Source organism: Coregonus lavaretus, assembly GCF_964263955.1.
Source record: "Coregonus lavaretus genome assembly, chromosome: 30".
In the NCBI taxonomy this organism is placed as follows: domain Eukaryota; kingdom Metazoa; phylum Chordata; class Actinopteri; order Salmoniformes; family Salmonidae; genus Coregonus; species Coregonus lavaretus.
In genome coordinates, this window is record NC_140017.1 from 26,865,174 (window position 1) to 26,889,946 (window position 24,773).

The 24,773-nt window shown below is 43.9% G+C and overlaps 1 pseudogene across 1 annotated transcript; it reads right to left on the reverse strand.

Moving 5' to 3' along the window:
- Positions 1-2,223: 2,223 nt before the first annotated feature.
- On the reverse strand, positions 2,224-24,524 carry LOC311106184 (annotated as a pseudogene). The gene is made up of 9 exons: positions 24,451-24,524; positions 22,004-22,083; positions 20,362-20,676; positions 13,259-13,547; positions 12,698-12,835; positions 10,955-10,979; positions 7,184-7,272; positions 6,792-6,862; positions 2,224-2,338 (listed from the first exon to the last, which is right to left on the reverse strand). The product of its transcript is annotated as an uncharacterized misc_RNA (transcript).
- Between the last annotated feature and the right edge of the window lie 249 nt (positions 24,525-24,773).

Here is a 24,773-nt window from a genome sequence, read left to right on the forward strand (position 1 = left end):
ACCTAGACACCTACCCTGACACTCTCGCGACCACCCCGTGAGAACCCTATGTGGCCATGAAAAGGTGGGGTTGTGTAGTGCTAAGCAGGGATCTTATAACACAAAACAAGGAAATCAGGAGACTCAATCATAAAAAAAACTGAATTGCTCTCGATGAGTCTCGTGCGTAACCATAGTGACTGGTGCTGTAACTTTTCTAATGAACCCGGACCCTAATGGTCGACTGTCAAGTGCTCTAATGGGGAGTGGAATGGATAGGGGAACCAATGTAATGCCTAGACTATGTGAAAATGACCTGTCCATAAAGTTCCCAGCTGCGCCTGAATCGACCAGCGCCTTACACTGAGGAACTACAATGTAATCAGGAAAGTGGAAGGGTAGGGTACAGTGCGCTGCAGAGGGCTCTAAACGAGTGTGGGTGTTCGATACCTGGGGTGACGCGAGAGTGCCCTGCCTACCGCCTCCAGACCCAAAAGAACGCTGAAAACATAGTGAAGGAGAATTTCCTCTCGCACCATGAGAGTGACACTGGCGCTGTCGTCCTCTGCTCTCCTGGATCGCCGCTCCACCCATCTCCATCATCTCGTGATCCGGGTTGGGGAGGGTGGAATGGGCAGGCCCCTTCCAGGACGTCCTCTAGCAGCCAGCAGGTTGTCTAACTGGATGGCCATGTCCACCAGTTGGTTGACGGACAACATGGTGTCCCGGCAGGCTAGCTCCCTTCGGACGTCCTCTCGCAGATGGCACCGGAAGTAGTCGATGAGGGCCCGCTCGTTCCCCCCGGACCCAGCCACTAGAGTCCGAAACTCCAGGGCGAAGTCCTGCGCGGTCGTCGTCCCCTGTCTCAGGCGGACTAGCCGCTCGCCCACCTCTCTACCCTCGGGCGGGTGGTCGAAGACTGCCCGGAAGAGGCGAGCGAACTCCCCGTAGTTGTCCAACACGGCTCTTCCTTCACTCCAAACTGCGTTGGCCCACTCCAGGGCTTTCCCCGAGAGACAGGAGACTAGGGCGGACACCTTCTCCCGCTCCGATGGAGCCGGGCTGATGTTTGAATAATATAGCTCCAGTTGTAGGATGAATCCCTGGTAGAGAGCAGCTGCCCCGTCGAAATCCCGTGGTCGGGAGATATGGATCCCTCTGGGTGCTGGGGTGTGGGTGGCTGGATCCGGTCCAAACATTGGACGACCTGGAGAACCCGATCCATCGCTTCTCCCAAGCTGGCTAGCATCGTCGAATGCTCCCGGACCCGTGCCACGACTCCAGGCACGTGCTGCTCTCCTGCTGACTCCATGGCTGGTGTGTGATTCTTTGATGTGGTGATTTGAAGGAGTCAGGCGCAGGAGAGTAAATCACAGAATAACAGGATTTATTCCGGAATACAGAGTTACGCAATAAAGCGTCAAAACAGTCCAGTGCACAAAACAGGCGCACTGAAACCAAGAAGGCACACGGGGAAAATAACCCGGTGATACAAAATACAAGGAGCTCCACCGAGCTTCACTAATCTCACAATATACAATCACACACAAAGACAAGGGGGCAGAGGGAACACTTATACAGGTACTGATGACGGGATATGAACCAGGTGTGTGTAATAAACAAGACAAAACAAATGGAATGATGAGATGAGGAGCGGCAGTGGCTAGAAGGCCGGTGACGACGAACGCCGAAGCCTGCCCGAACAAGGAGAGGAGGCAGCCTCGGAGGAAGTCGTGACAGGGGGTTAACTCTGGAAGAATATGTGAGTGAGAACAAAGATGTATGAGAGAGTCAGTCATCTGATGCCTTGGTCTGTGTGAACACAAAAACCCGCAAACAAGCAATGTGTTGAGAGTTAATTCTATGGGATTAGGTATCCTCAATATGCAGTGACAGTACAAAAATGTAAAAATAGTTTACATCAAGCGAATATACCTAAAGTATGGTCCTCTGTAGCTCAGCTGGTAGAGCACGGCACTTGTAACGCCAAGGTAGTGGGTTCGATCCCCGGGACCACCCATACACAAAAATGTATGCACGCATGACTGTAAGTCGCTTTGGATAAAAGCGTCTGCTAAATGGCATATTATATAATTATTATATTATAAAGTATGTACAATAATGTCTTAGATAAAAGTGTGATACATTCCATGTCATGAAAAGCATGTTGTGTAGGATAATTGGCAATGATACACAAATGTAACAGCAAAATCAAGCATATCTTGTTTGGACCCGATACGACGATCACACCATAGTCACTCTTCTGATGGTCTTGGAGCCATCTCCACTGTGGTCTGTTGGGACATTACTCTGACTAGTGTTTAGCAAATAAGTTACTGGAAGAGACAACTTCTGGGATCTGGAATATAGAACAAAAGGTGGATTCATCACTTTAATATTTTGTGACAGTTGAACTTTTGACCTTGTGCAAAGTTACTTGAAGGACAAGGCAAGGGGGCAAAAGAAACTCAGCACCAATCTAAGGACAGTGTGGTTGCCATGTCATTCTCCCATCACCATTAGTGATCATGCAACAACTCTGAACATTCCTTTGATCAATATGCCAATCAGTTACTGGTGTTATTTCTTAACAATCTTTACAAGAGCATCTAAGAAGCTCCATTAGCTCATCAACATTGATGAACTAATATCCAATATATTATTGACTAACTAACTTTAATTTATACAGTACCATTCAAGGGTTTTTCTTTATTTTTACTATTTTCTACATTGTAGAATAGTGAAGACATCAAAACTATGAAATAACACATATGGAATGATGTAGTAACCAAAAAAGTGTTAAATAATTCAAAAATATTTTATATTTTAGATTCTTCAAAGTAGCCACCCTTTGCCTTGATGACAGATTTGCACACTCTTGGCATTCTCTCAACCAGCTTCATGAGGAATGCTTTTCCAACAGTCTTGAAGGAGTTCCCACATATGCTGAGCACTTGTTGGCTGCTTTTCCTTCACTCTGCGGTCCAACTCATCCCAAACCATCTCAATTGGGTTGAGGTCGGATGATTGCGGAGGTCAGGTCATCTGATGCAGCACTCCATCACTCTCCTTCTTGGTCAAATAGCCCTTACACAGCCTGGAGGTGTGTTTTGGGTCATTGTCCTGTTGAAAAACAGGACCAACCAGATGGGATGGCGTATCACTGCAGAATGCTGTGGTAGCCATGCTGGTTAAGTGTGCCTTGAATTCTAACTAAATCACAGACAGTGTCACCAGCAAAGTACACCCACACCATCACACCTCCTCCTCCATGCTTCATGGTGGGTACCACACATGCGGAGATCATCCGTTCACCTACTCTGCATCTCACAAAGACACAGCGGTTGGAACCAAAAATCCCAAATTTGGACTCATCAGACCAAAGGACACATTTCCACTAGTTTAATGTCCATTGCTCGTGTTTCTTGGCCCAAGCAAGTCTATTCTTCTTATTGGTGTTCTTTAGTAGTGGTTTCTTTGCAGCAATTCGACCATGAAGGCCTGATTCACGCAGTCTCCTCTGAACAGTTGATGTTGAGATGTGTCTGTTACTTGAACTCTGTGAAGCATTTATTTGAGCCGCAATCTGAGGTGCAATTAACTCTAATGAACGTATCCTCTGCAGCAGAGGTAACTCTGGGTCTTCCTTTCCTGTGGCGGTCCTCATGAGAGCCAGTTTCTTCATAGCGCTTGATGGTTTTTGCGACTACACTTGAAGAAAATTTCAAAGTTCTTTAAATTTTCCGGATTGACTGACCTTCATGTCTTAAAGTAATGATGGACTGTAATTTCTCTTTGCTTATTTGAGCTGTTCTTGCCATAATATGGACTTGGTCCTTTACCAAATAGGGCTATCTTCTGTATACCACCCCTACCTTGTCACAACACAACTGATTGGGTCAAACGCATTGAGAAGGAAAGAAATTCGACAAGTTAACTTTTAACAAGGCACACCTGTGAATTGAAATGCATTCCAGGTGACTGCCTCATGAAGCTGGTTGCCAAGAGTGTGCAAAGCTGTCATCAAGGCAAAGGGTGGCTACTTTGAAGAATCTCAAATATAAAATATATTTTGATTTGTGTAACACTTTATTGGTTACTACATGATTCCATGTGTGTTATTTCATAGTTTTGATGTTTTCACTGTTATTATACAATGTAGAAAATAGTAAAACTAAAGAAAAACCGTTGAATGAGTAGGTGTGTCCAAACTTTTGATTGGTACTGTATATCCAGCAAATCACATTTTGAACAGTCAGTTAGTTAGTCTGTTAATATATACAGTACAGTAGGTGTATTTGTATTTGTATTTATTTGGGATTCCATACACATTAAGGCACTTACATTACATATCAAACAAATAATAAAACAGTACATCATATAACATTATTACACCACTAGATATCTACAATACTAAATGTATAATACCACCATACAACAATATTACAATTTCCGTGTGTGTAGAGTGCGTGTGCTAGCGCTTCTGTGCGTATGCGTGTGTCTGTCCCTGTGTGTGTGTCTCTTCACAGTCCCCGTTGTTCCATAAGGTGTATTTTTACCCGTTTTTAAAAATCTGATTTTACTGCTTGCATCAGTTACCTGATATGGAATAGAGTTCCATGTAGTCATGGCTCTATGTAGTACTGTGCACCTCCCATAGTCTGTTCTGGACTTGGGGATTGTGAAGAGACCTCTGGTGGCATGTCTTGTGAGGTATGCATGGGTGTCCAAGCTGTGTGCTAGTAGTTTAAACAAACAGCTCGGTACATTCAGCTTGTCAACACTTCTCACAAAAACAAGTAGTGATGAAGTCAATCTCTCTTCCACTTTGAGCCATGAGAGATTGACATGCATATAATTAATGTTAGCTCCCAATGTACTTTTAAGGGCCAGCCATGCTGCCCTGTTCTGAGCTAATTGTAATTTTCCTAAGTCTCTCTTTGTGGCACCTGACCACACTACTGAACAGTAGTCCAGGTGCGACCAAACTAGGGCCTGTTGGACCTGCCTTGTTGATAGTGTTGTTAAGAAGGCAGAGCAGCGCTTTATTATAGACAGACTTCACCCCATTTTAGCTACTGTTGTATCAATATGTTTTGACCATGACAGTTTACAATCTAGGGTTACTCCAAGCAGGTTAATCACCTCAACTTCCTAAATGTCCACATTATTCATTACAAGATTTAGTTGAGGTTTAGGGTTTAGTGAATGATTTGTCCCAAATACAATGCTTTTAGTTTTGGAAATATGTAGGACTAACTTATTCCTTGCCACCCATTCTGAAATTAACTGTAGCTCTTTGTTAAGTGTTGCAGTCATTTCAGTCGCTGCAGTAGCTGACGTGTATAGTGTTGAGTCATCTGCATACATAGACACACTGGCTTTACTCAAAGCCAGTGGCATGTTGTTAGTAAATATTGAAAAAGGTAGGGGGCCTAAACAGCTGCCCTGGGGAATTCCTGATTCTACCTGGATTATGTTGGAGAGGCTTCCATTAAAGAACACCCTCTGTGTTCTGTTAGACAGGTAACTCTTTATCCAAAATATAGCAGGGGGTGTAAAGCCATAACTCATACGTTTTTCCAGCAGCAGACTATGATCAATAATGTCAAAAGCCGCAATGAAGTCTAACAAAACAGCCCCCAGAATATTTTATCATCAATTTCTCTCAGCCAATCATCAGTCATTTGTGCTGTGCTTGTTGAATGTTCTTCCCTATAAGCGTGCTGAAAGTCTGTTGTCAATTTTTTACTGTAAAATAGCATTGGATCTGGTCAAACACAATTTTTTACAAAAGTTTACTGAGGGTTGGTAACAGGCTGATTGGTCAGCTATTTCAGCAAGTAAAAGGGGCTTTACTATTCTTGGGTAGCGGAATGACTTTTGCTTCCCTCCAGGCCTGAGGGCACACACTTTCTAGTAGGCTTAAATTGAAGATATGGCAAATAGGAGTGGCAATATCATCCACTATTATCCTCAGTAATTTTCCATCCAGGTTGTCAGACCCCGGTGGCTTGTCATTCTTGATAGACAACAATCATTTTTTCACCTCTTCCACACTCACTTTACGGAATTCAAGAGTACAGATATAGTTGGACAGATATAGTTGGATGTGTAGTGTCAGCGTTTGTTGCTGGCACGTCATGCCTAAGTTTCCTAATCTTGCCAATTAAAAAATAATTAAAGTAGTTGGCAATATCAGTGGGTTTTGTGAAGAATGAGCCATCTGATTCAATGAATGATGGAGCTGAGTTTGCCTTTATGGCCAAAATGTAATTTAAGGTGCTCCAAAGCTTTTTACGATCATTCTTTATATCATTTATTTTTGTTTCATAGTATAGTTTATTTTTATTTAGTTTAGTCACATGATTTCTCAATTTGCAGTATGTATGCCAATCGGTTGTGTTGTCAGACTTATTGGCCATACCTTTTGCCTCATCCCTCTCAACCATACCATTTTTCAATTCCTCATCAATCCAAGGGGATTTAACCGTTTTTACAGTCATTTTCTTAATGGGTGCATGCTTATTAGTACCTGGAATAAGCAATTTCATAAATGTGTCAAGTGCAGCATTATGAGTGACTCATGGGCCCTGGTCAAAACTAGTGCACTGCACAGTGAATAGGATCCCATTTCGAATGCAGCCATTAAGAGTTAACTGTCCCCCGGCCGGGGGAGGAGGATCTTGGCAGTCCCTGCAGTCCCCGTCAATGTGAGAGCCTGGGAGGTGTCAGGGGCTCCGGCTGCAGTATGGAGACTGACTGACTGCATTATTCAGCTGCGGTAAGTTTCTCTCTCTCTCTCTCCTTACCTTGTGAGTGCTGATGGAGCTCATCTGGCTGGGGGTTCCCCCAGTGACGAAGAGGTCACTGCGGCCAGCGTCTGTCGAGTGAGAAACAGGCGTTTACCTGACCTGACATCCCTTCTGACCATTTCACTGTACCACACTGTATGCTCAGGGGAGGAAGTATAGTACAGCGGCTCCAACATAGAACATGGCATTGTGATTACATCATAGTCAATTATAGCCTCTAATGCTATTAGTAGTCTGTAATACTTTTAACAAATAAAATAAATCACAGATAAAATAAAATAGCCTATCCATTCTGATTTTCCATGCCAACATACCTCACTGATCTCATTAGATGTTGAAGATAATGTGTCCTAATGAGGAGCAGGGGTATTTGTCACCCTGACTCTCACCTGAGTGGCCCTCTGTTGTGTATCCCAGGTTGACCTTACCCCCTGTTGTCTCAGGAATAGAGCTTCTCCCACTCTGTGATTCATCTATCCTGTGGAAACCCAGAGGAACAGTCCAATGGAAAATATGACCAATTCCTACAGATGTAGGATCTTAAATTGAGCCAGTCACCTACAGCAGGAAAATAGTGCAACCTTGAAAGAAGCAACAGTTTTGTGAGCTTTATGTTATGTTGGTACTATCAATTGTCTTGCCAGTCTACAGGTTATAGTGTTTTTTTCAATGTAATGCGCTGATACTTATGAAAAACCATTATCATTATTCAATTCATTTAGACTTAACCACTCTTAAGTCAGTGTGTTCACTGCTTCAATAGTAAAATGGTATCATTAGGGACATTAAAACTGCTGACAAATGGTATAAAACTTGATCTACTAGCTACAGTTGAAGTCGGAAGTTTACATACTCCTTAGCCAAATACATTTAAACTCAGTTTTTCACAATTCCTGACATTTAATCCTAGTAAAAATTCCCTGTCTTAGGTCAGTTAGGATCACCATTTTATTTTAAGAATGTGAAATGTCAGAATAATAGTAGAGAGAATGATTTATTTCAGCTTTTATTTATTTCATCACATTCCCAGTGGGTCAGAAGTTTACATACACTCAATTAGTATTTGGTAGCATTGCCTTCAAATTGTTTAACTTGGGTCAATCGTTTCAGGTAGCCTTCCACAAGCTTCCCACAATATGTTGGGTACATTTTAGCCCATTCCTCCTGACAGAGCTGGTGTAACTGAGTCAGGTTTGTAGGCCTCCTTGCTCGCACACGCTTTTTCAGTTCTGCCCAAATATTTTCTATAGGCTTGAGGTCAGGGCTTTGTGATGGCCACTCCAGTACCTTGACTTTGTTGTCCTTAAGCCATTTTGCCACAACTTTGGAAGTACAGTGGGGAAAAAAAGTATTTAGTCAGCCACCAATTGTGCAAGTTCTCCCACTTAAAAAGATGAGAGAGGCCTGTAATTTTCATCATAGGTACACGTCAACTATGACAGACAAAATGAGAAATTCACATTGTAGGATTTTTAATGAATTTATTTGCAAATTATGGTGGAAAATAAGTATTTGGTCAATAACAAAAGTTTCTCAATACTTTGTTATATACCCTTTGTTGGCAATGACACAGGTCAAACGTTTTCTGTAAGTCTTCACAAGGTTTTCACACACTGTTGCTGGTATTTTGGCCCATTCCTTCATGCAGATCTCCTCTAGAGCAGTGATGTTTTGGGGCTGTCGCTGGGCAACACGGACTTTCAACTCCCTCCAAAGATTTTCTATGGGGTTGAGATCTGGAGACTGGCTAGGCCACTCCAGGACCTTGAAATGCTTCTTACGAAGCCACTCCTTCGTTGCCCGGGCGGTGTGTTTGGGATCATTGTCATGCTGAAAGACCCAGCCACGTTTCATCTTCAATGCCCTTGCTGATGGAAGGAGGTTTTCACAAAAAATCTCACGATACATGGCCCCATTCATTATTTCCTTTACGCGGAAATTCTCTCAATTTGTCTGTCATAGTTGACGTGTACCTATGATGAAAATTACAGGCCTCTCTCATCTTTTTAAGTGGGAGAACTTGCACAATTGGTGGCTGACTAAATACATTTTTTCCCCACTGTATGCTTGGGGTCATTGTTCATTTGGAAGACCCATTTGCGACCAAGCTTTAACATCCTGACTGATGTCTTGAGATGTTGCTTCAATATATCCACATAATTTTCCTTCCTCATGATGCCATCTATTTTGTGAAGTGCACCAGTCCCTCCTGCAGCAAAGCACCCCCACAGCATGATGCTGCCACCCCCGTGCTTCACGGTTGGGATGGTGTTCTTCGGCTTGCAAGCCTTCCCCTTTTTCCTCCAAACATAACGATGGTCATTATGGCGAAACAGTTCTATTTTTGTTTCATCAGACCAGAGGACATTTCTCAAAAGAGTACGATCTTTGTCCCCATGTGCAGTTGCAAACCGTAGTCTGGCTTTTTTATGGCGGTTTTGGAGCAGTGGCTTCTTCCTTGCTGAGTGGCCTTTCAGGTTATGTCGATATAGGACTTGTTTTACTGTGGATATAGATACTTTTGTAGCTGTTTCCTCCAGCATCTTCACAAGGTCCTTTGCTGTTGTTCTGGGATTGATTTTCACTTTTCGCACCAAAGTACGTTCATCTCTAGGAGACAGAACGCTTCTCCTTCCTGAGCGGTATGACGGCTGCGTGGTCCCATGGTGTAAATACTGCATACTATTGTTTGTACAGATGAACGTGGTACCTTCAGGCGTTTGGAAATTGCTCCCAAGGATGAACCAGACTTGTGGAGGTCTACAATTCTTTTTCTGAGGTCTTGGCTGATTTCTTTTGATTCTCCCATGATGTCAAGCAAAGAGGCACTGAGTTTGGTAGGCCTTGAAATACATCCACAGGTACACCTCCAATTGACTCAAATGATGTCAATTAGCCTATCAGAAGCTTCTAAAGCCATGACATCATTTTCTGGAATTTTCCAAGCTGTTTAAAGGCACAGTCAACTTAGTGTATGTAAACTTCTGACCCACTGGAATTGTGATACAGTGAATTATAAGTGAAATAATCTGTCTGTAAACAATTGTTGGAAAAATTACTTGTGTCATGCACAAAGTAGACGTTCTAACCGACTTGCCAAAACTATAGTTTGTTAACAAGAAATGTATGGAGTGGTTGAAAAACAAGTTTTAATGACTCCAACCTAAGTGTATGTAAACTTCCGACTTCATCTTTATGTTCGACCCTGCCTGGAGTATGCCGCACCAGCTTGGCACAGCTCCTTGACTCAAGCCCTCTGAACAACTCGAGAGCATACAGAATTGTGCTTGCAGAATCATCGTTGGCACAGCATATCCTGGATACAACAATGCTCTGATGTCAATATCACTGCCCTCACTTCATGAGAGAATAGACAAACTGTGCTTGGACTTTGCTTCAAGTCCCCCTTCAGAGACTGGTTACCTGCCTGCTGGGGACAAGTGTTAGGAAGCTCCACCCACAGTATACACCTGCTTTCAATTCCACAGGCCAGGACTGAGAGATTTAAAAAGTCGCCCATTCCATACCTATGCAAATGTATTTGATTCTCCTGAATGTACTGTACATATTGTCATGAATTTCACTTGTTTTTACTGATATCCACATGGCAATCAATGCAGTCAATGAAACAGAAATACATGGATATTACGACACATACACAATAACAAATTCAAGTTGAAATCACATCATTATTTTGTAAACTAGAATTTCAATCTTAATGTGGATGTTATAATCTAATAACCATCTAATGTTCCAAATTATTATTCTCAATTCTTTATTTTAATTAACTATAAAATCCCAGTATCTTTCTCAGACACAAGGCAGACTCAGAGCCATATAAATACATGTCTTTGGGTAGACTTATTTACTAAGATTTATGCCGAGTCCCAGCAGTAACTTGTGTAAAGGACTAATGGAATTTTGAATCAATAGGATGAGGCTGTATTAGTTCCCTCTCACAAATGTTTCCCATAAATCGTTTCATGGATGGTTAGTCACATCCTCTGAAGTAGCTACACTTGATCCTGGATCTTCATTCGTCAGCTCTTGCCAATACAAAAACCGCCAAGGTCTGTACCTTTTCAAACATTGTATAATCCCACATTAACAAGCAGGTTGAGAGGTTAGAAAGAACGGCACTAAGAGCATCAAACTCTCACCTTTTTGTCTCTGGTTGGCTTGATTCTGAAAGACAACCAAATACAGAAAATTACAACAGTCATGATCTTATGTGATTTTATATTATGGCTATCGTACAGGATTTTCACTGTCTCAATGTTCAATCTAGACCAATACAGTAATCCTGACCTTGCTTATGGTTGCATAGACCATAGCATCATTTAGTTTGCTTTGTGTCTGAAGCTCCAAAATACACTCTCCCCATAAGATAACCCTTTTTGGTTCCAGGTTAAACCCTTTTTGGTTTCAGGTAGAACCCTTTTGGGTTCCATTTAGAAAGGGTTCTACCTGCAACCAAAAAGGGTTCTTCAAAGGGTTCTTCTATGGGGACAGCCGAAGAACCCTTTAAGGTTCTAGAAAGCAAACATTTTTCTAAGCACACACTCACTCAAGCCTGAGGTCACTTTAGAAATGTTAGAGTGAAAGCCTGAGCTGATTGTTAATGAATCTTATCACACAGCATCATTACCTTTCTTAGCCCAAGGCCCTGGCCAGAGCCAAAACTATTCTATAACAATGGTGGTACAGACGGTGCCGGCCCAGGAGAAGGATAAACCAGACTCATTTACAGGAGGAGAAATTGCCACACTGTCCAACTTTATTAAGGTGAATATATTTAATCCCCATTCTATCCGAATAATTGCAATGCATACATTACTCTTAAGTGTGTTGGATTAGCCCACAGAGAGCAGTACTGAATTGGAGCCATGCCATTTTGTTAAATGTGAAAAATCCTGATTATATTGATTTGACGCTTTGCTGCCTGGGATTTATAGTAAGGAAAGCGGGGAAAGGAACTGGACCAAATCAAGGACAGTGAAAAAGATATCAGACTATTGGGTGAATACTGTAAATGTACTAAGGAGGGCACACCTGCCTTATTAAAATAATCCTACAGCTCCCAAATCATGGCCCTGATTTGCACTGGTCTGCAATCAGTCACAGGGATTAGAGCAGTCTAATGCATGACTCAGGGGCAGGTTTTGTTATCACACACAAACAGCCAGACGGCCGCCTCGTCGCCCACAACAACGATCCCCTCTGAGATGGCTCTCCAGAAACTCCTCACCAACCGTCTCTACTCCGAAAGCCGCCAAAGACTCACAAAACCTTCTATTCACTGTCTGCTGGTAACCCAGTAAGACATTAATCCCAGGAGTAGGAAGTTTAAGATTTTTTGGGGTCACTTCAGAGACATGTTTGTGGGTTGTGGCCCCAATTAGAGTCATTATGAATCTGTCTTGGTATTTGTAACACCAGATCATAAGAGTGTTGATGATTGACATAACTCTCAGATTATTCAACGTAGCAAATGGAAAATAAACTGAATACGATAGGTTAATTACTGCCTAATGTAATTAAGTATGTCTACCTGTGTTACTTAGTGACAGAGTAACTGCATTTTCATAGAGTGACCACCAGGAGGTGCTATGTCCAGTGTGTCTCTCCTGGACAACTGTCTCTCCATGGTGGTGCTCCTGTGTTTTATGGACAGGTAGGGGGTTAGGCCAAGCCAAAGCCAGCACTAGAGCATTCTGCTGACAGCTGAAGTTCTGTATACGTTCAAAAACCCATGCCCTTGCCGATGCAGGCGTGGGACACATTGCAGAATCACTGCGTGTGACCGCCTAACTCCTTCATTATACTTTAATCATTGTTCCCGTGAGGGTGGGGGGTTGGACATTTTTCACTGAGGGGTACAAAAAGAAAAGAAAGGTGCTTACTTGCTCTTCTCCTCCGTCTGTAACAGAGGACAATGCAGATGCTCAGTAGCAGGAGCAGGAGGACGGTGGACACTGAGGCTGTTACTGTGATTAGAACAATGCAGTCGTCGCATACATTCTCCACCAGCACCTCTGCAACTAAACAAATAAGTTAATTTAGGAGGTTTAGTCCCAAAGAAGCCAACATTTTTTATTATTCAATTAATATTTTAATCGACAAAATCTACTATCAGGGTTTGCTGTGATTGTGGCAGGGATAGTGTTTTGTCTTTTGTTAACACTATTGAATATATTTCAAGATTACCCAAACCACAGATGGGAAACTCAGTATGCAACATAACACAGTGAGAGAACCAAATCCTGCAGCTCCCAATACTCTATTTATGTAGGATGACTTCAATGGTGATAAAAGCCGTGTCTATCCTGCAATGCCTTTCTTGTCATTCCTCTCATCAACAATAACAAACCCCCACAGTCTGCTTCCACTGATGAATATGAGCACATATACAAATCCCAGCTCCGAGTAGAGGGAGAGAGAGAGAGAGATTTTGTGTTTCTCACCCACGGTCAGACGCACACTGCTGGCCTGGAGCGTGGGGAGGTCAGAAACAGAGACATGAGAGCTCTCTGCTGGCCTGGACGCTGAGATCACTGGTCAGGTTGTAGAGCCCATCCACATCAACAGGCCCTTCAGTGCTGATGTTGTACTGACCCTGGTCCACCTCTCTGCTGTTCAACAGCCAAGTCAGACTGGGCTCTGGGTACCAGCCTACAGCCAGGCACTGGAACAAGACCTCTTCTCCCTTCAGCACAGTCACGTTCCCCTCTGTGATGGCCACGTTACCCCTCTCTGGAAAGAAAAGAGAAAGAGTTTTGGGATACTGTATGTATTTTTGACAGTTTGCCAGGTCATTCTAGTCCATTGTGCTATTTTGCAAGATTGTGTGTAGTGTTTAGCTGGTCCGGTCACATGCATGACTGTGTGTTTATGGATTAGAGGAAGGCGCTGTGTGCAGTACGCCGTATGCGTGTATACTGTATGGATGCCAAGTGTATCCTGAGACGGATAGGGATTCTCTGATCGCAATTGACATGCTCATTTAGAGACTTCTTACTCTTCCTAAATGATTGATCGTGTGCCTCGAGGTCTCAAAAGGCTGATGGGAGAATGCCTCTTTTCCCATATCTCATACACAGGCAGCCAAATAAGCCACTTAGACTGGGTGATATCTTCTGTGAAGTCTATTGTCTGGCAGAGTGAAAGGCAGAGGGTGCAGCAGAGAATTGCTATAGATAGACAGATAATTACTGAAGCTTTGTCGCTTTGTCTAACCAAATTACATGTCTATGTTGATTCAGGATCAAAGCCCTCAATGTACAATGACGGCTCCCCCGTTCCTCATAGGCTGCGTCTTGATATTTGATTTGGTGTCATATAAGTTGATATTTAACTTTGATTACACTGTCTCCCCATTGAAAAGGCTGTAAAAGGAAGTCATTTAAAGCTCTTATCAAATCTCAGCAGTGCAATAAAGTAGTGAGGATCAGAAGAAGGAAACAGTATCTCTTCCATGGACTAATAAACTACAGCAACTAATCATGGATGGAAGATTGATACATTTGAGGAAAGATAGTCAGTCCCTTACAACGTGAGGCTCCTCCCCCATCATTCCAGTCTAAGTGATCTCTGAAATAAGGTTTCATAAGGTTCATTAATCACAGTAAGCCTAGCCATCTAAGACAGGCTTTGTGACTGTTTCCTGAGAAGATGCTGGTGAGGAGTACAGCTCTTATTAATTCCTGTGATTTTTCAACAGGGCCCTTGGCAAGGAAATTGCCACTCTGAGGGACAGCCTTTAATCTGGAAGAAGTATGGGCACCTTCTGCTCGGATGAGCAGTATTGTATGTCTCCAACAGCACTAGTAGTTGTGCATGTGTTTGTCAGTGTGTGTGTGTGTGTGTATCTGTGTGTGTCTGTATGTGTTTGGGAATTTATTCTGATGAACAGCACGCTGGGCCTCTCCAGCCCAATCACCAAAGGCACGCTCACTCGTCTCTGATTTAAATCAAAGTGGCCTCTTCCTCTGCTTTAGCCCTTACAGCACTTTCTGTTCATATTCAACAACCCCATACAGCCATATATATTTTTTAATGTAAGAAGTGTGTCTACGTGTGTGTGTCTGCATGTGTGTGTGTGTGTGTGTGTGTGTGTGTGTGTGTGTGTGTGTGTGTGTGTGTGTGTGTGTGTGTGTGTGTGTGTGTCTGCAAGCAGTATGTGTGTATATGTTCTGTGTCGGCGTGTTTGCATCACATTCATATTGGACAATTAGAACGAAGGGGTGAGGAGAGAAGAGGGCCAGTCTCTAGTGTAGATTTGTGGCTCTCCTCCAATGGTATATTTGGACAAATCACCAGCAGAGTTGCTGACGGTGAACTGGAAAACGCCTAGATCACCATTAATTGAAAGGCTCTGAGATCCTCTGCATCTACACTGGAGGGCTTGATCCACCATGCAAATCATGGTGGATCAAGCCCTCCAGCCGCCAAACAATCTGCCCACTTGACCCTATCCCCTCCTCTCTTCTCCAGACCATTTCCGGAGACCTTCTCCCTTACCTCACCTCGCTCATCAACTCATCCCTTCCGTCTTCAAGAGAGCGAGAGTTGCACCCCTCCTCAAAAAACCTACACTCGATACCTCCGATGTCAACAACTACAGACCAGAATCCCTTCTTTCTTTTCTCTCCAAAACTCTTGAGCGTGCCGTCTCTAACCAACCCTCCTGCTATCTCTCTCAGAATGACCTTCTTGATCCAAACCAGTCAGGTTTCAAGACTGGTCATTCAACTGAGACTGCTCTTCTCTGTGTCACGGAGGCTCTCCGCACTGCTAAAGCTAACTCTCTCTCCTCTGCTCTTATCCTTCTAGACCTATCTGCTGCCTTTGATACTGTGAACCATCAGATCCTCCTCTCCACCCTCTCCGAGTTGGGCATCTCCGGCGCTGCTCACTCTTGGATTGCGTCCTACCTGACAGATCGCTCCTACCAGGTGGCGTGGCGAGAATTTTGTCTCTGCACCACATGCTCTCACCACTGGTGTCCCCCAGGGCTCAGTTTTAGGCCCTCTCCTATTCTCTCTATACACCAAGTCACTTGGCTCTGTTATATCCTCACATGGTCTCTCCTATCATTGCTACGCAGATGACACACAATTAATCTTCTCCTTTCCCCCTTCTGATAACCAGGTGGCGAATCGCATCTCTGCATGTCTGGCAGACATATCAGTGTGGATGTCGGATCACCACCTCAAGCTGAACCTCGGCAAGACAGAGCTGCTCTTCCTCCCGGGGAAGGACTGCCCGCTCCATGATCTCGCCATCACGGTTGACAACTCCATTGTGTCCTCCTCCCAGAGTGCAAAGAACCTTGGCGTGACCCTGGACAACACCCTGTCGTTCTCCGCTAACATGCTAAAACGTTCCAGAGTAAGCATCATTAATACAATATTTATGTTTTTATCGCAAAATGAATGATTAATTTCTCAGTTTGTCTTGTTTACAACCCATTTGTCTTTGGTCCAACTTTCCAATATGAGTGGAGTTTATAATAAGATGATATGAAAAATGTAGAGGAGATATCAGCAGCACCTCCTAGCATTGCTACTGTCAATAACAGCTTATCAGTTTTGGTGAATTCTGGCCCAGAGTATGGGTTGTAATCATTCTTCATCTTTCTTAATTTCTAGTTGAGTATTCTCTGTGGTATTTCTTTGCCATGCAGGGCATCCCCAGCAAACTCTCTGAGATGATTCACTGGAATACTTTTGGCTTGGAGAGATAACGATTTCAGTAAAAACTGCGGAGGAGCTCTGATTCTTATCCTGCCCTGACTTTTGAACACTATTCAATATTTGTGCCACTGAATCTCTCCACACCTTCACCCCTGGGGAACAGAGTCTATCTGCATACTTGAAATCAGAGAAATGCACTGTGGTTACAGTGGGGCAAAGCACTGCATCAACAATAAGAAATTGAATAACAAAAAGGAAAACAGTAATGTCCTCAAGATCCAAATAAAAGTTAATGAAGAGTATTTTCAGTCATTCATGCACTTGCTCCAAATATATAAACAGAGTAAATCTGAACAAGATAACCAATAGTTCAAAGCACAGACAGTGATACTTTGTAAACCATGCCTGACTAGGAAATCCATTATGTGAAACACCAGCCTTATAACTTGGAAGTTGACAGTGGTTTAAATCCTCCCAATGGAGCAAAAGGATGGATGCAGGGATAAATGAATAGAGGGAAACAGGGACAGAGGGATAGAGGGAAACAGGAACAGAGGGATAGAGGGAAACAGGGACAGAGGGATAGAGGGAAACAGGGTCTGAGGGAAACAGGAACAGAGGGATAGAGGGAAATAGGAACAGAGGGATAGAGGGAAACAGGAACAGAGGGATAGAGGGAAACAGAGCAGAGGGATAGAGGGAAACAGGAACAGAGGGATAGAGGGAAACAGGGACAGAGGGATAGAGGGAAACAGGGACTGAGGGAAACAGGGACAGAGGGATAGAGGGAAACAGGTACAGAGGGAAACAGACCCAGAGGGATAGAGGGAAACAGACCCAGAGGGATAGAGGGAAACAGGGACAGAGGGATAGAGGGAAACAGGGACAGAGGGATCGAGGGAAACAGGGACAGAGGGATAGAGGGAAACAGGGACAGAGGGATAGAGGGAAACATGGACAGAGGGATAGAGGGAAACAGAAAAATAGGGAAACAGGAGAAAATAGGGATAGAGGGAAACAGGGACAGAGGGATAGAGGGAAACAGGAACAGAGGGATAGAGGGAAACAGGGAAGGAGGGATAGAGGGAAACAGGTACCGAGGGAAACAGGGACAGATGGATAGAGGGAAACAGGGACAGAGGGAAACAGACCCAGAGGGATAGAGGGAAACAGGGACAGAGGGATCGAGGGAAACAGGGACAGAGGGATAGAGGGAAACAGGTAAGGGGGGAACAGGGACAGAGGGATAGAGGGAAACAGGAACAGAGGGATAGAGGGAAACAGGGATAGAGGGATAGAGGGAAACAGGGACAGAGGGATAGAGGGAAACAGGGACAGAGGGATAGAGGGAAACAGGGACAGAGGGATAGAGGGAAACAGAGACAGAGGGATAGAGGGATAGAGGGGAACAGGCACTGAGGGATAGAGGGATACAGGGCCAGAGGGAAAGAGGGACAGAGGGAAAGAGGGAAACAGGAACCGAGGGAAACAGGGTAAGAGGGATAGAGGGAAACAGGGACCGAGGGAAACAGGGACAGAGGGATAGAGGGAAACAGGAACAGAGGGATAGAGGGAAACAGGGACAGAGGGATAGAGGGAAACAGGGTCTGAGGGAAACAGGAACAGAGGGATAGAGGGAAACAGGAACAGAGGGATAGAGGGAAACAGGAACAGAGGGATAGAGGGAAACAGAGAAGAGGGATAGAGGGAAACAGGAACAGAGGGATAGAGGGAAACAGGGACAGAGGGATAGAGGGAAACAGGGACTGAGGGAAACAGGGACAGAGGGATAGAGGGAAACAGGTACAGAGGGAAACAGACCCAGAGGGATAGAGGGAAACAGACCCAGAGGGATAGAGGGAAACAGGGGCGGAGGGATAGAGGGAAACAGGGACAGAGGGATCGAGGGAAACAGGGACAGAGGGATAGAGGGAAACAGGGACAGAGGGATAGAGGGAAACATGGACAGAGGGATAGAGGGAAACAGAAAAATAGGGAAACAGGAGAAAATAGGGATAGAGGGAAACAGGGACAGAGGGATAGAGGGAAACAGGAACAGAGGGATAGAGGGAAACAGGGAAGGAGGGATAGAGGGAAACAGGTACCGAGGGAAACAGGGACAGATGGATAGAGGGAAATAGGGACAGAGGGAAACAGACCCAGAGGGATAGAGGGAAACAGGGACAGAGGGATCGAGGGAAACAGGGACAGAGGGATAGAGGGAAACAGGGAAGGGGGGAACAGGGACAGAGGGATAGAGGGAAACAGGAACAGAGGGATAGAGGGAAACAGGGATAGAGGGATAGAGGGAAACAGGGACAGAGGGATAGAGGGAAACAGGGACAGAGGGATAGAGGGAAACAGGGACAGAGGGATAGAGGGAAACAGAGACAGAGGGATAGAGGGATAGAGGGGAACAGGCACTGAGGGATAGAGGGATACAGGGCCAGAGGGAAAGAGGGACAGAGGGAAAGAGGGAAACAGGAACCGAGGGAAACAGGGTAAGAGGGATAGAGGGAAACAGGGACCGAGGGAAACAGGGACAGAGGGATACAGGGAAACAGGGACAGAGGGATAGAGGGAAACATGGACAGAGGGATAGAGGGAAACATGGACAGAGGGATAGAGGGAAACAGGGCCAGATGGAAACATGGTAGAGGGATAGAGGGAAACAGGGGAAGAGGGATAGAGGGAAACAGGGTCAGAGGGAAACAGAGACAGAGGGATAGAGGGAAACAGGGACCGAGGGAAACAGGGACAGATGGATAGAGGGAAACAGGGACAGAGGGATAGAGGGAAACAGGGACAGAGGGAAACAGGGTCAGAGGGATAGAGGGAAACAGAGCCGAGGGAAACAGGGACAGAGGGATAGAGGGAAACAGGGACAGAGGGATAGCGGGGGAAAGGGAAAGTCAGTTACACAAATGAATGCATTCAACCGAAATGTGTCTTCCACATTTAACCCAACCCCTCTGAATCAGATAGGTGCGGGGGGAGGGGGGGGGGCTGCCTTAAACGGCATCCAGGGATAGAGGAAGATATGGAAAGAGAGATAGAGGGGGAAAAGGGAAACAGGAATAGAAGGAAACAGGCAAAAATAAGGATAGAGCAATAGAGAAATAGAGGGATATAGGGAGGGCGTATTAGGTGAGGGATGACAGACTCTAAATCCCGGCTGGTGTATGACTGGTGCTCAGGAGAGTGTCCTCCACCCTGTATTTATAACTGGCCCAATCGATTCCCATCCCACACCCTCCAACCCTGGCATCAACAATGTCATACAGCCCATCAAAACAGCCACTGCAGCAGTCCTCCTCTTTGATATACACCTGGATCAATGCCCAACAACTAAATCAGCTGCTTTGAGAAAAACTTGAGAAAATCTGCTGCATGCATGAAACCCCAAACAAATTCAAACAAAGGCTTTAAATTAAAACAACAAGCCAATATGGCTTAGGAAAACATCGAGTTTTTGTCTCTAGTGTCAGGGAGTGTGTGGGTGGCATCATCATGGATGAGGTTCAACTTTTTGTTTATTCTGCTTTTCTTCTCCTAGTCAAGGTTAATTTAATCCTTTCTGTCTTCTTTCATTCTGCCATTGTTTTCAAAAGGGGTTCCACCTGTTTTGTTTTCTTTGTGTGTGTATGCGCATGTACACGTGAGTGTGTGAACATGTGTGAGAGACAAGGAGAGAGAGAGAGAATCCATAAGAAACGAAAATCCCACTTCACAGCTGGCCTTTGAAATCATCGCTTGAAAATCTTGTGCAGTACTGTAACTGTGGCTCCTTTGTTTCTCTGCCATACTGAATACTGTCAGCCTGCCAGTAGGCAGTCACCTCAACGACAGCCAAATGAGAAAAGCATACAAACCTTGAACAAACAGATCAGCAGTTTGCCTCTGGATGTTTTGGAGGTCACAGGTCACCTGTCCCTGGTAGCTGCGCTGGACTCTCTTGAGGACAAATTCCCAGCTGGAGACTTGATTGGTGGAGCGGTGGTTCACGGCAGTCACATTGGGGTTGTTTGAGAGAATACCATACTGGGCAGAGATGGTCAACACAGAGCCACCGTTGAGGATCCACACCATCACCTGCCAGGGCTCAGCCGTGCTGCAGATCAGCCGGGCCGGGTCACCTCGCAGCACCGTGATGGTTCTGGGCTCCAGCTGCACCCGGGCCTCCAGCACTGACAGGGACAGACACAGAGACATGGGCATCAGAAGCATGGGGATCAGGGAATGTGGGTTACATTGGGGTGTTGTGATAAAATCATGATTGAGTTATAATGGAAACCAATGACACATTTCCATTTAACCTAAAGGGGTAGTAAAGTGTTTGAATTCCACTGAATCACTCTCTGGTATGGTACATGAGGTGTGACTGTCTTCGTTGATTGTGAAGCTGTTAGAAACATGCACGATCTGACTGTAAAATTCATCCTCTAAAAAACGTTGCATAAAACTGAGTCGAAAAGGATTTTGAAATGTGACCTACTCAAGCTTATCTCTCTCTGTCTTACCCCAAATCTGTGTATAAATCTGTTTTGAATGCAGACAGAGGTAAAACATGAGTCACATGCTTGTGAGCTCCAGACAAACACATGTTAAACCAGTGGGTCCAAATGAGGAGAGCGACTCTAAATCTGTGCTGAGCTGTCCAGATGGCGAGCAAGATTTGGCTCGGGCAACCAGGATTTACAGAGTAGAGTACAGACAAAAAGGACCGTGTAAATTAGGGCCCATAGCAGCAGCAGGCAGTGGATGGGCCCTCTATAACTGGGATGGGTAAACAAACACATTAACGGCTGAAGTGCCATGTTAGATTTAACAACCCACAAGACCGTGTACCTGATTAAGAACAGATAGACTGTATAGTTTGTGAGGAGGGAAGCTCTATACCTTGCTGTGAGGCATTTTTATTGCTCTCCTCCTTTAGAAAAGTCATCCCCCAATTGAATTTCAGTGGTGCTTCACAGAGCTTAATTCCATTGATAGATGAAGGTGTAAAGGGGAGAATATTAATGGGTCAGGTGCAATTTTGTAATATGAAATAATATGCTCATTTCCAAGTAATCTGGGTGATGTATAAATTGTTTGTGCAGTGCTAACTGTGTTAGCCGAAATGGCCTGTGTGGAGTCATAAATGATGTATCCGTTTAATAAATGAGGTCTGAGAAATATCTAGGGCAGTTTATATAGCTCATACTTTTCCTCCGAATGGGAGAATGAATGAAGCAATGAACATTTTCATGCTCTAATTTGAGATGGGATTCAGTGACACTCTTGTCCCTGACCACTATATCTTCCCACTAACAAGAAAGACAGCCCTTTTGAGGAAATTAATTATGCAGAGCACATAGATCATTAGGAAGTTAATTAGTGTGACTGTGGGTTTAATACCAAGGGGTTCAATGATCAAGCACATTGTGGTAGGGGGGGATACACAGGCAAATTACTGGTTTCTGATATAAGATTCTAACCCAAGTGGAGCCCTTGTTGTTATGACAGTCTTACCGTGAGCCACACAGGCCAGAAGTATCAAGGGGATGTGGTTGCCCACACTGCCCAGGGAACAGTCAAGCCATTGTTCCAAGCTGAATGGACACAGAGACAAGAGAGTGAGATAAAAACCACATTAGTCAATGTGTGTTGATGGTAAACCTTCACTCATTACAGAATTGGATGTGGCAGTGTGTTACAGTTACAATTATGCCCACCGTTTTGGAAGTAATCTTGATTGCTTTCTTTTCTAAATTGGCAGGTAAAACAGAATTTGTTTTTTGTAATGAATGTCATTCAAATGTAATCACATACTACTACCAATAAATAAATCAGTGATTCAAACTGTTTTTCCGCTTCAGAGTTTATTCATTACATATCAATTAAATGGACTTAATTATCTCAAATAAGAAAAAACTAACATTTTAAACAACCATTTCCCCTGCAGTATAGCTCGAGAAGAAACAATCTCAGTAAAATAAGTACAGTAAGTCCCAAAAACATACTGAAGAGCTACACACCAATATACAGTAGCGGAAAAAGTACCCAATTCTAATACTTGAGTAAAAGTAAAGACACCTTAATAGAAAATAACTCAAGTAAAAGTGAAAGTCACCCAGTAAAATACTACTTGAGTAAAAGTCTAAAAGCATTTGGTTTTAAATATACTTAAGTATCAAAAGTAAAAGCATAAATAATTTCAAATTCCTTATATTAAGCAAACCAGACGGCACCATTTTCTTGTTTTTTTTATTCACGGATAGCCAGGGGCACACTCCAACACTCAGACATAATTTTCAAATGAAGAATGTGTGTTTAGTGAATCCGCCAGATCATAGGCAGTCAGGATGACCAGGGATAAGTGTGTGAATTTGACCATTTTCCTGTCCTGCTAAGCATTAAAAATGTAACGAGTACTTTTGGGTGTAAGGGAAAATGTATGGAGTAAAAAGTAGATTATTTTCTTTAGGAATGTAGCGAAGTAAATGTAAAAGTAGTCAAAAATATAGATAGTAATGTAATGTACAGATATCCAAAAAACTACTTAAGCAGTACTTTAAAGTATTTTTACTTAAGTACTTTACACCACTGGTACTATAACATTTGTATTATGTAATCTCGATGTAACTTCTCAAACTTATATGTTGTTATAATCATAGATATCATGTTATTCATTAATTACAGGATATTTATGGTAATATGCAATGTTTATCCTCCTATTGTACTGTATATGCTTAACATTGTACATTGATCTATAAAAAAAACACAATGAATTGAAAATAGAGCATAATAGACCATGGGGAGCTGTTTACACCACTCTACTTTATTGGCATTTCACTTCTCTTACATCTAGGGGGATCTTAGTCACCCACTTCCTTTTACATTCAACAAAGTGCACAGTAGATCAGCAGACAGTAATGTTCAGTGAATGGTGTCCAGTAGCTGCAAACACAGTCATAAGGCACGCTACATGAGGGTCGTCACTAGTTTCCACAGCCACAAAGTCATAATTATGGCTAAACCCATTTCTACAATTTATCTTCTTAAAATTTGATTTTAAACCTAACCACACTGCTAACCTTATGCTTAACCCTAACCTTAAAGTAAGACCAAAGTCATATTTGACTTTGTGGCTGTGGAATCTGACGTTGTGGCTATGGAAGCTAGTGGAAACCCTACATGAGGGTCTTTCTCATGTTGGACTGAGGCATAGAGAGTCACTGGGTTGCATTCACACATATAGATCTAACATATTTGCCGGCATCGAGTGAGAGGCGCTGCATTGATAGATTTGTTTCAGTCTGAGAGTCCATTCACTGGTTGCAGTTCACAATAGAGTGCTCTTCACTCAGATACTCACAGGGTTATAGCTGTCGGTCATTGACTGCTAAGGTGTCGGTGGTGGCATGCTCATCATCCTTTACAAACTGTGGTATAAAACTACCATTTTCAATTTGAAACATGAGAAGTATGTCTGAAATATTTAAATGCTTAACATATGACTGTGTATGTACAATTAGAAAAGCTGCTAAAAACTACAAACTGAGAACACTATGTAATTGAGCTACGCACTGGATGGAAGCTACCATAAACTAACAATGTTATACAAATGAAGTACAGCAATACATGTTCTCTCGTCCTAGTCCCCTACGCAATATAAACATCTGGTAAAACAGGGGGTTATCTCTGGGTGGGCCGTACAGATAGTGTGTGATTGGCAGGTTTCAGCCAGCAGGGTCCAGCAGGGGGACATGTGCGTTCCCAGTGAGCAGTTGGGGGCATCGTGGGTAGTCCGGTGGGTGGGGGGCAGTCTGAGGGGTCAGGGGGGGGTCAGGAAGGGCCGGAACATGCGGTCTCTCTAGGCTGGAAGAGAAAAGAAAGGTCACCAATGCGCCTCTGCTAGCGGCTGTGCCCAAACCATCCTGAGTGCCAGTCCCTCCCGAGGCAATTCAGTAGCTCACTTAGCTGCTTTCTCTAACCTGGGGTGACAGGTTTGGTTTTTATGAGGGGAGGGGGGTGCGGTGGGCTGTGCCATCCGATCAAAGTCTCAGGCTGTTCCCTCTCCTGCAGCGAGCAGAGCCTTTTCCTACACTACTGGAGAGGGGCGATGAGTGCGGCTTTGAAGATTACGATTATTACTATTATTATTATCATCACTGCCACAGGGAGAGAAAAGAGAATTCATGTGATATCGTTTTATACGGCTGTTCAATGGATCCTTCAGGCATTCTGTGCTCAATGAAGCTTTTTGTGTAAAGAGACTGGTGACAGTCCCTGTTAAATA